Source organism: Triticum aestivum, chromosome 7A (genome assembly GCF_018294505.1).
Source record: "Triticum aestivum cultivar Chinese Spring chromosome 7A, IWGSC CS RefSeq v2.1, whole genome shotgun sequence".
In the NCBI taxonomy this organism is placed as follows: domain Eukaryota; kingdom Viridiplantae; phylum Streptophyta; class Magnoliopsida; order Poales; family Poaceae; genus Triticum; species Triticum aestivum.
In genome coordinates, this window is record NC_057812.1 from 295,250,624 (window position 1) to 295,262,371 (window position 11,748).

The 11,748-nt window shown below is 43.1% G+C and overlaps 1 long non-coding RNA gene across 1 annotated transcript; it reads left to right on the forward strand.

The window, feature by feature from the left end:
- Positions 1-6,278: 6,278 nt before the first annotated feature.
- Positions 6,279-6,949, forward strand: LOC123154006 (uncharacterized). The gene is made up of 2 exons (XR_006476603.1): positions 6,279-6,602; positions 6,672-6,949. It is a non-coding gene; the product is annotated as an uncharacterized lncRNA (long non-coding RNA).
- The last annotated feature ends 4,799 nt before the right edge of the window (positions 6,950-11,748 follow it).

Here is an 11,748-nt window from a genome sequence, read left to right on the forward strand (position 1 = left end):
TAACATGGCACGGAGAAAGAGGAAGGAACACAGAATAACAGGGGATGGTGTTAGTACCAACGACACACGGAAACGGAAGCGGAATAATCCTGCAGATTCTGCTGGTACTGATGGTGCAATAGAAGGACAAAGTCTAGCAGAAAATTGTACAAACAGGGTATCCCGTGCTACATGAGCTGCAGAACAATCCAATAGAAACCAATAGTTGCCACCAAACAAGCAGAGACAACCCTAGTTTTTGCAACACCTTCCACAGTACCACCAGCTACACGAGTTACTCGTTCAGCAACTCGGCTAGCAGCACGTTCCCAAGCTCCCTTGCCACCTGACACTACTTCCGAAGTAATCTTGACACAAGACGAGTTGGCAAGATCAGATGAACTTTGTGAGCTTCAACAGCAAGAAGGTAGTTGCTGGAGTCAACTTATAGTTGCATGCTTCTTTATATGTAGTCTCACAGTTTGATGTACACTAACACTTCCTATGTTCATTGTTGGACTGGCACCTAGGCATAAGAAGAAACAAACATCAGGGATAATGCTTGATAGGTTAACTAAATCTAGAGGAGAATGGAGATCCATTTTGAGGAAGGTTTTAAAAGGCCACGTGATGCTACAGAGTCATCCAAGTTAGTATCAGAGGAAATGGTTGCCGTTAGGTGTCATGTACCTATCCTCCCAACATGGATTCAGTATAGGAATGACAAAGATGAAACCCAGTTCAACACCTTCCTTGACCATTTATCTGTAAGTATGGTTATGTATGGAAACTAGTAATATCGTCTTGCTCTGTCCCATACTTTCTTGGTTGCTGACAATGAGACTCCCATAATTTTCAACACATGAGGTCCAAGTTGGATAGCGAACATGATGCAACCAGACAAGCTTGTACCCATGTTTTCAAGTCTGCTCTGCGATAGTATCGGTATAACTTGAGGAAAACTCACTTTGAAGGCAAGGCTAACAGTGAACTTGCCCAAACATCTCTAGTGGAAAATATATCATATGAAGGCTAGAGAGGCCTCGTTAAACACTGGTCTGATCCAAAGTATATATGTGATCAGATCACATGTTGAACTCCTATTTACGCATGTGCCTCAAAAATCTATCTTCTTGTAGGTGAACTGTTCAAAGAACAAGGCCAACCATACGAAAGTGAAATTCCAACGGATGACAGGAACTCGTAGCTATATTGCACACTGCGAGGCTCTTGTAATTAGCTGTTGTTTCACTCTTTTCGATGTACCATATTATCATATCTATATTGACTTGTTCCAAATGCAGAGGAAATCCCGCAATGACCAAAAAGTACCTGAACCAAATGTTGTGGAAATCTTCAAGGAATATCACACCAGCAAGATGAAGGGCATGACTACAGCAGTCAAAGTCGTTGTTGTAAGCCCTTAATCCTCATGCCTTTTAGCTACTACTTACTCTGACTTGTGCATTGAACTGCATGGTTTGCAGCCAATGTCTATTACTCTTTTCAATTTTATACACAATTGTCTTAGCATATCATTGCACCTTACAAGGTTTAAAAGAGAGGAGTGATGTTCCTTTGATCTTGATCTGTAATCTAGTTTCGTGCTGGACTTTCCCAAACAATGTTACAATTGCATGTTTGTCTGTTCTCAGTTGTTTTGTGATATGAATGATGTCATACTATACTTACCGTATTATAAGTTTTGTCTCTTTATCCTTAGCTGTCAATACAATGTAAGAATAGACAATACATTAGCCATGGACATGGTCATGTTGGAACCTGGTTTATGTACTTGCAGTAAAATACAACTAATATTTTACATGGGTTCACCAGAATAAGTTCTGTATATAGACCAAAGCTATTTTGTTTGGTTTTGCTGCCTCCTTAATATCTCCTGTTCTGGTACTACTAATGTAAAAACTCATCTTTTCAGCAAGCTATGGAAAAAATGGCGGAACCGCCACCTTCTAAAGGTGACGAGGCAACTATAACCGCAATGTCACCTCTTGCTGCAGTGGGTCAGTACCTGTCCACTAACAGTGCCAAAAGCATGTTCCTGTGTAATAATGGGTTGGTTGTTAACGCAACCTCGTCCAAACTGCCTCATGATCAAGATATGCAAGCTCAAAACAATGTTATATCTGCACTCCATACACAAGTCCATTCCCTAACAGAGACCCTTTGTGAAATAAGGACAGCCATTGTTTGATGTCGTCTAGATATGCATGATTTTGAAACCAGACTATCAGTCATTTGCTATGTTGTTCAGGAGCGTAGGAGAAATGAAGGCGAAGGTTATGGTGCTCCATCGGACAATACAACATGAAAATGTAACAGTCGGGTCAAATGAACTGAGCTTCTGAACTTCTGGTGGTGCATTTATCTGCCAGACTGTTAACTTTTATGCCAACCTTCCTTTTGTTCTATGGTTGTAGTTTGTTTTGTTGTGATACAAAATTTGTTCTTAATGTGCAGCCACCAGCTGAAGAAAACAGCAAGCCATTTTTGTATAGTGTAGGGTGTTCCCTATATTTGCATTGGTGGCGAACTTTGATGCCTAGTGGATGTAATTTGTGCAATCGCCCTAATAGCCTAGCATTAGTTTCGGGATTATTTATTTCCTAGTCTTCTTTTTCCTGGTTTGCTAGTGGCCGCAACAACCATGGGCCATATACGGACCGTGGTAACCTTGACCCTGCTACAGGTCGTAGGATCCATGGGCCTCCTATGGGTCGTCGGATAAATGGGCCTCCAACAGGCCATAGAACCGGTGGGCCTCGGGCGGTCAGATAAATGGGTCCACATGGGCCGTAAACGGGTGTAATTCGTATCGGTCCAGCACGGTAATGAGCCGTTAACAGGCCAGAGGACAGCAAAGGCTTAATTCTGTTACAGGCATAACGGGTCGTTAATGGGCCAGAATATAGGACAGGCTAGAAACGGCGCAACGGGTTAACAGGACACAAACGGGCCGATTCCAGCCATGGGCCGAATTTGGCCCATTAGGGGAACAGACCAGTAACGGGCCGAAAGTAATCGAGGACCAGAAAGGAGCCAAAGAACGTATGGGCCATCAGTAGGCCGAAAGCTAACACGGGCTAGAAACGGCCCATGTGAATCATGGGCCGTAAATGGGTACAATGAAATTTACTATTCATTATGGGCTAGAGTCACCGTAGGCCACTAAAGGGACTAAAGATACGAAATGCCTCATATGGGCCGAAAGACGTCATGGGCCATACATGGGCCAAAAGTGAAATGGGATGGTGTTATATTCGACGGCCCACATGACGTTGTTGGGCCGATTTTGGGAAGGTCCTAACAGGTCGTGAGTTACCGGGCCGTAAAATGGGCTATTTGCAAATAGACCATTAACAGGCTTTTCACGGGCCGGCCCGCTAACTTCTAACCAAGTCAAACGGGCCGGCCTTTGTAAGCTAAATGGGCCAGTGGTGGGCCATCGCACGTGTCGACATATCATAGGCGCCTATCTGACCCAATGACGAGCTGACACGTGTTTCCTTCAGCCAATGAGAATTTTACACGTGGAAACTCCCCATTGGTCTGCGCTCTTAACGGGTTATTGGATCCAAAACCGGACCCGATAGCTTAATGGCAACCCGTTACGGTGGATGCCACGTGTCGGTTATCCTTGACGAAAGCACTTCCATGACGCATCATTTATCGTCATGGAAGTGAACACTTCCGTGATGATAATTTTGGTATTGTCATGGAACACTTCTACGATAGCACAGGTATGACTATCTTGATTATGTCATAAAATCATCATGGATGTACATACATGATAGAAAAGGTGACCTACTGTGACAAACACGTATCATCACGGAAGTTTATTTTTTGTAGTGGTGTTTTGCCATAAGACTTGTCTGGACAGTTCTCTCGAGCGCTACTATACTCGTTGGGTGGTTCGTGAATTTCGGCAACGTGCGGGCATGGACTTCACCGACACCTTCGCCCTGGTTGTTAAACCGGGCACGATCCGCGTCGTGCTCCAGTTGGCGGTCTCGTATGCCTGGCCTGTGCACCAGTTGGATGTCTCCAATGCCTTCTTGCATGGCCTTCTTGCCGAGCAGGTGTTCTCTGAGCAGCCCACTGGCTTCGTCGACACCGAGCACCCAGACTTTGTGTGCTTGCTCTCTCGTCCTCTTTACTAGTTTTAGCAGGCACCTCGGGCTTGGTACCAGCGTATCGCAGCTTTCCTGCAGTCTCTGGGATTTTGGTCCACTCGCTCTGATGCCTAACTCTTTGTGTATCATCGTCAGGGAGTTGCCAGTGCATATCTGCTGCTCTACATCAACGACATCATCCTCACGGCGTGCACCCCCGATCTCCTTCAGTGGCTGACTGCTCGTATTTGTGATGAGTTCTCCCTCAAGGACTTGGGGCCTCTGCACTACTTCCTCGACATCGAGGTGGTCCGACGGACTTATGGCTTCTTTCTGCAGAGCAGAAGTACGCCCACAAGCTTCTGAAGCATGCTGGTATGCTTAACTGCAAGCCGGCGCCCACTCCCTTCGACACGAAGGCGAAGGTCTCTGCTCTCGAGGGGTCTCTTGTGCCCAGTACATGATGCTGACTCGACCCAACCTGAAGTACATTGTCCACCAGGTGTGCCTTCACATGCACGCTCCACGTGACCCCCATTGGACCTTGGTGAAGCGTATTCTCCATTACATACGCGGCACCATGTCTTTGGGACTCACCCTGACGGCCTCCGCCTCCACCGACCTTGTGGCCTACTCGGATGCCGACTGGGCTGGCTGCCCCGACACTCGACGCTCCACGTTCGGCTACTGCATCTACCTTGGGCCCTCGTTGATCTCTTGGTCATTGAAGTGGCAACCCACTGTCTCCCGCTCCAGTGCCGAGGCAGAGTATCGCGCCGTGGCTAATGTCGTGGCCGAGTGCTCTTGGATCCGTCAGCTGCTCCAGGAGTTGCTTTGTGATGTTCACCAGGCCACTCTTGTCTACTGTGATAATGTCAGCGCGGTCGATACGTCTCCAACATATCTATAATTTTTGATTGTTCCATGCTATTATATTATCTGTTTTGGATGTTTTATATACATTAATATGCTATTTTATATGATTTTTGGGACTAACCTATTAACCTAGAGCCCAGTGTTAGTTCCTATTTTTCCTTGTTTTAGAGTTTCGCAGAAAAGGAATACCAAACATAGTCCAAACGGAATGAAACTTCCGCGATGATTTTTCTTGGACCAGAGGACATCCAGAGGGCTTGGAGTGCACGTAGGGAAAGCCACAAGGCGGCCACAAGGTCGGAGGGTGCGCCCAGGGGGGTAGGGCGTGCCCCCACCCTTGTGGACCCCTCGTGACTCCACCGACCTATTTCTTCTGCCTATATATTCTCAAATATCCCAAAACCTACCAGGGGGCCACGAAACCACTTTTCCACCGCCACAACCTTCTGTAACTGTGAGATCCCATCTAGGGGCCTTTTCCGGCATCCTGTCGGAGGGGGATTCGATCATGGAGGGCTTCTACATCAACACCATTGCCTCTCCGATGAAGCGTGAGTAGTTTACCGCAGACCTATGGGTCCATAGCTAGTAGCTAGATGGCTTCTTCTCTATCTTTGATTCTCAATACAAAGTTCTCCTCGATGGTCTTGGAGATCTATTCGATGTAATACTTTTTTGCGGTGTGTTTGCCGAGATCCGCTGAATTGTGGATTTATGATCAGCTTATCTATGAATATTATTTGAATCTCCTCTGAATTCTTATATGCATGATTTGGTATCTTTGCAAGTCTCTTTGAACTATCGATTTGGTTTGGCTAACTAGATTGGTTTTTCTTGCAATGGGAGAAGTGCTTAGCTTTGGGTTCAATCTTGCGGTGCTCGATCCTAGTGACAGAAGGGGAACCGACACATATTGTATTATTGCTATCGAGGATAACAAGATGGGGTTTTCATCATATTGTTGGAGTTAATTCCACTACATCATGTCATCTATCTATACCTATACTAATTCATGACTCCCTAAAAATTCCCAGGTTAATCAGTAATTAGGAACCGTTAATCTCGTGGGACCAAATTATTACGATGTAGATCAATCTATCAATCCATCGTCGAAAAAAACTCCCAAAAGGCCAATAATCCAAGTGGGACTAAATTATTAGGCACCAATGTATAGATAAAATCGTATGTGAAACAAAAAAGATCAAAAGGCCCGCAATCCTCTCTCGGTCATGAAAACAGAAGTACTATAATGAATGAGACTACCATCCAAAAAATAACGAGACCAAGATCCTCTCTCTCTCCCGCATAAGTCGCCTTCCTCCCCTTGACGAAAAAAAGTCGCCTTCCTCCTGCGCCTACTATTAGGCCCTATTTTCAATTGATTTCCAAAGGAAAATAGCGCTATCTTCAATCAATCTGTTGGAGATGAGTTTGATCCGGCAACAAATCCTCCTCACGGATCCATCGCTCCAGCAATATGGTGGAGAAGCAAGTTGTGAACATCATGTGATCTCTTTCCAGATTGGAACAGGCTTATACAAAAATAACATCTCTTGGACGGTCTGAGTTCGCGCCCGGCATGGTAGGTTTGTCGCCAAGCTATCAACTCAATAAAAGGTACAATATCCAGATTAGAAACTCTGATTTGATCCTCTAGCACCCACTAATGAGATCAGTTTGTTATAGGTAAACACATCGTGTTCCTGTGCACTGTGTTTCAAGCCGCAATGATTGATTATGTGCATCGTGGACGTGGACATGGATGGTGTGTACGTGCATGTTCAGGCCTATCAAGGATGCCTTCTATGTTTGCATCTTGTCGGACGATCCCTGTGCAGGACGACATCAAGATTGAATCAAGCCATCCTGCTTCGCTACAGTTTAGAAGTCGACGCCGCAGACATATCTATGGCGTGCGTTTGTTAACAGTTCAAGCAATGATTGATTATGTGCATCGTTGATCAGGATGGTGTGTACGTGCATGTTCAGGCTCATCAAAGATGCCTTCTATGTTTGCATCTTGCCGGACAAACCCCGTGCAGGACCACATCGAGATTGAATCAAGCCATCCTGCTTCGCCACAGTTCAGAAGTCAACGCCACAGACATATCTCTGGCGTGTATTTGTAAACAGTTCAAAGGAAGCAATCTATCTTACCTGTGTGTATGTAGGTATATATTAGCACATCTCGCTGGAATCGATCAACCTACTTGGGAAGTCATATGGCTTATTACATGTACATGTGTCATTCTTTGCTGACTGGGATTTCCTGGCCGTCATGCTTCCCTCTTACTCTCTCCACAAGTCCCGTCCCACTCTTTCCTGCTTTACTACTGCTACTAAATCCAATGCCATAGAATATTTGTAGGAGTTTCGGTATTAGGGAGTTTCAGACTTCTGCTACATATTCAGATGATACTAATTATGGTAGGGGTTATAGTCAAAGAGTATCATACTTTGGAAGTTAGCTTAATTTTAACCACATACTTGCAAGTTAGGCACACTAATTCAGTTTGATCTTTTTTACAGACATTTAAATGAGGTCAGAGGGCTAGCTTCTTACGATGTCAAACTTTTGTTATGTTTTTCACTCTCCACCAAATTGCACAATCACTGTTTGGTATTAATTTCATCGCTCCAGAATTATTATAATATCTTATCATTGCAACCTACCTTTCAAGTTCTAACCACGCTGCAAGCATGGGATATATCCGTTGATGGATATTGGTTTATTGCAGACATATTTTATGGTAGTTTAAAGCAATTCATTGGGCCACTACCATGAGCAATACTCCTGCATTCCGTGATGCCCTCGACGAACTGATGGCCACTATAATGAACACATGCTACAGTTTTATGGCTCGGGGTGGACAACAATCTTGAAGAGTTCACGGAAGATTCAGGGTACACATGGTTGTATCAGTGATTACTAGCATCTTCTTGGGCCTCGAGGAGTGACATAGAATGATGGTTTATGCTAAGATGATATTATTGCTTAGATTTCCGTTGCTATGCATTGAGGATAAACATTTTCACATAATACATTGGCATGACATGCACTTGGTTTTAATTTGTACTATCAGTTGTTATGAGTAATTAGCTATGCAGAACCATCCATGAAATACAAAGAGAAGTCAACTCTTTTCTGTAAACTTATTCCAAAAAATAGAAGCATCATTTAATGATTTTGACAACAGGGTTAGTTTTGATGGAAATCAAGGGAAAATGTAAAAACTATTCATGACTGATTGGTCCTAATCTTCCTAGATTTTTTTTTCAAATCCAAGAATCGCATCCTCGCCATATGGCATATGCCTCATATGATTTATCAATGACCTGCTCGGATTTCTGTTGTAATATTTATCATTGGTCATGGTAGTTTATAATACATACTAAGTACTCTTGATTACTATAAGAGCCATAGACCAGCTGACATAAGCACAAAGTTTTGTTATTGTAAAGTTATAAAATCATCATATTTTAATCTCAGGTGACGAAATACTACTGTGTACAGCAGACTGATTGTTTAATTCAGTTAATATTTTATAACGTTTAGTTCGCAATGTGAACTTATTATATGTTAGATACACTTGAATGCATTATTGAAACAAATTACACAAGATCTATTGAAATATTATAAAAATATTAATCGGGGTTGGTAGGGAAATTCAGTTATAGATTTCTTGGTAGCAACTTCTAAATATTTTAGTTAGTAATCTGACTGAGGTTTCATCGGAGTTGTACCACCACCTCCTGTCAAATGGTAACATATGTAACATCACTCATAGTTTATCAATTGCTGACTACAAGTTTCAGAGAAAGATTATCGATGTCAAATTTTCCTTATAAAAACATGAAAACTATTGCATATACTTTGATTTTTTTATAGCAATTCTGGGTATACATTTGTAGTAGTAATCTATAAAAATTTAGTTGTAATATTAGTTAGCTTCCATTAGAGTTGTGCCATTTACACTTTTTAGATGGCAGTCACTCATATTCAATCAGATTGCTCTGACAAATACCAGTTGGCTGGAGGACAATATCATAATTCTATGATATTATTCCTAAGTGAAACAATAAACTATGTATTAATAGATATATTTCATATACATTTCTATTCTTCCGATTTTATAAATTTAGGTTATTGACAAAATATTATAAAACTTCACTATTCCAGTGCCAACTAATATAACTAGCCTTGCAGCGCATGGGCTGACGACTATCGAAGCTAATTAAGCATGTGATGTGAAACTATCTAAGAATTTTTTTTGGTGGAGCACGGAAGTGGCCTTTGGTGGCCAGATATGTTCAAAAATTATGAGTCAAAGGATAGCAGTCCAAGAGTGCCAATACAACGAGGCAGCACTCCATGCCTATACAAAACGATGTAGATGATAGTTCAAGGATACATTAACAACATTTTGCTTTATACAACTACAAGGTTGATAGGTCGTTGGCATTATGTATTAACTAAAACCAAGTGAATTTCTATTAATACATATAATTTATTGGCTATCCCGTGCGAATGCACGGGTTGACGACTAGTCTTACTTAATGTGTCACTCTGTTCTTATGAACTTAATACTCTAGATGCAGGCAGGAGTCGGTCGATGTGTGGAGTAACAGTAGTAGATGCAGAATCTTTTTGGTCTACTTGATACGGACGTGATGCCTATATTCATGATCATTGCCTTACATATCGTCATAACTTCACGCTTTTCTATCAATTGCTCGGCAGTAATTTATTCACCCACCGTAATATTTCTATCTTGAGAGAAGCCTCTAGTGAAACTATGGCCCCTGGGTCTATTTTCCATCATATAAGTTTTTAATCTATAATTTTAGTTTCCTATTTACTTTCTTTGCAATCTTTTACTTTCCGTTCCATAAACCAAAAATACCGAAAATATTACTTTACCGTTTATCCATCTATATCAGATCTCACTTTGCAAATAACCGTGAAGGGATTGACAACCCCTTTGTCGCGTTGGGTGCAAGTTGGTGTTTGTTTGTGTAGGTATTCGGTGTCTTATTATGTTGTCTCCTACTGGATTGACACCTTGGTTCTCAGGAGCTGAGGGAAATACTTACTCTACTTTGCTGCATCACCCTTTCCTCTTCAAGGGAAAAACCAACGCAAGCTCAAGAGGTAGCAGCAGTCTACCTTTCCGCCAACCTGGTGCACCATCGACGTATGAAGCATATTGAGCTCGATATTCACTTCGTGCGTGAGTAGGTTGCCCTTGGCCGTGTTTGGGTTCTCCATGTTCTGACACCGCAACAGTTTGCTGTGTCTCCGGCGACGCTTTGACTGCGGGGGGGGGGGGGGGGTTGAGTATGTATTTTGTGTTGCATGTATATTGGAGTTGTGGCCCACCTCCTAGTCCTATGTAGTTGAGGTAGAGGCCTACCCTGTAACTATATATACGTGCACCAGCACCCCATCAATACAACGACTATTGTATCACAAACTCTCCGTCTACACTTCTGTTGCCGATGCCATCATGCTCATCATGCCTTAAAACTTCATTGAAATGCCCCATACATACCCAAGGCATGTTGTGGAGAGTCAAGAGATTTTTCATAGTATTCCACGTGTTGTGATGAAGGTGGGTCTGTGCCTCCCCATAGAAGCAGGTGAGTCTCCACAGATCACCACCTAAATCACTAAATTTCACATCAATATGATAATGTGAGTAACCCAAATTTTCTATCTTTATTTCATTATTCCAAAACAAAGCCAGGCCTCCGCTCCTACCAGAGGAGTCAACAGCAAAAGAATTATCAAAACCTAGAGTACTCTTTAGATTTTCAGCTCTAGCACCACAAATTTGGGTTTCTACAATACAAAGTACTCTATAGGCAAGCTTTTGTGCGAGTTCGCGAAGCTCTTGAATTGTCGAGATATTGCCAATCTCGCGACATTTTCAGCATAACAGACTCATTGTGCCCAGCGGTCCTCCACCGGGGAGGCCGCCGATCTTGCGTCATTGTTTTTGCCCCCTGAAAGGGTCTTCCTCAGTCCAGCGTTGCTGCTTTTCTCAATAAGAAGCATGGTCTTAGATCTCTTGAGGTCTTGTCTAGGTGGTGGACTAGGAGGGACCTCACTGTGTCCCACCTTTGGAACTAAGGTGGGCTCCATGCCTTTTAAGACTGCCAGAGTTTGCGTCCCTACCACATCATCAGAAGCACGTTTGCGATTGGCATCAATCACCTCCATGTCAGTATCAACCAACTCACTTGGGACAGCTTCTTGATCATCAGAGAGTTTCCCAACATCAGACTCCCCTTCATGTGTGTTATGTTTTTTGGCCTTCTGCCTATTGTTGCGACATCGGGTCCCCCACGCGGTGCTCGCCAGTGCGCGCAGATTTTTGTAGATTAAAGCACTCAGCGGATGAACCCCGTCACCATGCTCCTTGAATTCATGCCCATCATTCCATAGACTTGGCACCAATCCGGCAAGCGTTCGTATTTGATTGCAAATATATCCCTCTCTCCATCGCGGATCACGGACATTGCTTTCTTCAGAGGTTTTTGGATGTCCAATCTGATTCCGACTCTGTAGAAATTTCCTTCAAAATCAAATTAAGAAGGCTCTGACTCAATGAACTCGCCAATCTTGGAGACCATTGCTTTAATCATCCCATGGTATGCAACCAGGAGGTCGATTATGCGCGCCCAGATCTCAAAAGTGAAAATCTCTATGGTAGACGGCTTGGTATAGCTAGATAATCATCGGGTTCCCCCGAAAGTGCCA